The sequence below is a fragment of the Diadema setosum genome, chromosome 17 (assembly GCF_964275005.1).
Source record: "Diadema setosum chromosome 17, eeDiaSeto1, whole genome shotgun sequence".
NCBI lineage: Eukaryota > Metazoa > Echinodermata > Echinoidea > Diadematoida > Diadematidae > Diadema > Diadema setosum.
The window spans coordinates 33427178-33429152 of NC_092701.1; positions in this window are offsets into that span (position 1 = coordinate 33427178).

Consider the following 1975-nt stretch of genomic DNA (forward strand, 5'->3'; position numbering starts at 1 on the left):
GTTCAGCATTCTTTATTATATCAATAAACAATGTAACATGAAAAGCCTAGGTTGTCTCCTGGATTGAACAGGAGGCACGAGGCAAAGACAAAGGACAATACAGAAAAACATGTAAATACATCATACATTGGATAAAAAACACACACTCAGTTACAGTTACGTACTCACAAACAAATTTACCAAAGATACATTTATACACAAACAAATAAAAAAAAAAAAAACATAAAAAATAAAAATATAATCTGTCCAGGATATATTTTGAATGGTCGTGTACAAATAAAATGTACAATGTAGATACACACATACTTGAGCAGACCTGCCCAACATTAGAAAGGAACTTGATGTATACTTGCACAACTTGTACTGATACGATACTTTGCTAGAAATGATGTGAGTTATGTTTTGCTTAAAATCTTAGACAAGACAAAACACACAAAAATGCATTCTACATGTACATTTTACATGTATTCCTCTACACAAAACGATCACACCCCTCCCTTAGATTACTTACATAAACATCTAAGTAAATATACCTCTCATTCAAGTTAGATTATTATGGAAGTTTGATGAAATCTTGTCAGTAGAAGTTCATTTTTTTTTTCTCTTTTAAGTTTAGAGTAAGAAAATAAAGCACTATTCCCCTAAAGAAATTCACTGTTTTTTCCAAAGGATTCTCATACTTTGTTATGCAGTGATATTAGTCATACGGCATAAACCTGATCATAGTGTCATTGTCGGGTGTAATTTTTCCTTTGGTTTGTACTCTATTGATTCACTTCAATTTGATTTTACTTTTTATTCATGATACTTGCTTTGTTTGCTTAATAAATAGAACACATTATACGCACAGAGAATGCATATGTACAAGACATATGCATAACATACATACATAGAAATATATGAGATACACACACACATATGTATGTATGTATATATATATATATATATATATATATGTATATATATATATATATATATATATATATACATATATATATATATATATATATATATATATATATATATACATGTATATAATATTTTGGTTGATAATAACTACACTCCCATCAGCCCCTCTGAAGATGATGAGGAAGCTTACATGAAAAGCATAATTAGTGCTTAATAGGGGCCTATGTCTTTTAATATGCATAGGGCATATATGTACAAAACATATTGGTATAATTCAACATAGATACGCGTATGAAAATGCAAGGGATAACATATAATATCAGTGTCAAAAATATGACGCCCGACAGTGGAAATATTGAACTATAGGCCTAATTACATATAAATTATACAAACGAGTGATGGTATAGGCCTATAATTGGTTGGAAAAAAAAAAAACCACCCCAAAACACAGGAAAAAAAAAAACCCACTCTTGCCCCTATAGAGTCAATGAGTCAGTGCAAAGCATATGCAGTTTATATGATTTTTGTTGACATAATTTCATTAAAACAATTTGTAGATAAGAAAACACTCACAAAAAACAATAACCAAATAATGATAATAATAACAACAACAGCAGCAGCAGCTGGCAACAACAACAACAACAACAACAACAACAACAACAACAACAACAACAACAGAAAGTAAAAGGAAAATATGGGATATATTTTATAAAGTCATATTTTCACTCAAGAATATTCCTTGCCTTGGTATCTGAAAAATGAGCTGTCACTAGAAATGTACAATTAATTTGCTTTATCTAATGATGGGCTTATTTTACTTTTAGATATAAAAGTGTAGGAAATGGCACTTAAAAACCCGTTTTGCTATCAGAACTCATGACCGATGGCGATGACCGCGACTATCGGCTACTCGGCATCCCACATGACAGCACATGGCAAGCATGTGCCGTACGACCATACCGGTACGGTAATTACACATGGAATGGAATTCACCACCGTACACTACTACTACTAGCGTATACTAATACAGTATCTACCGCGTTGAGAAACTGTACTTCAGGAGAGA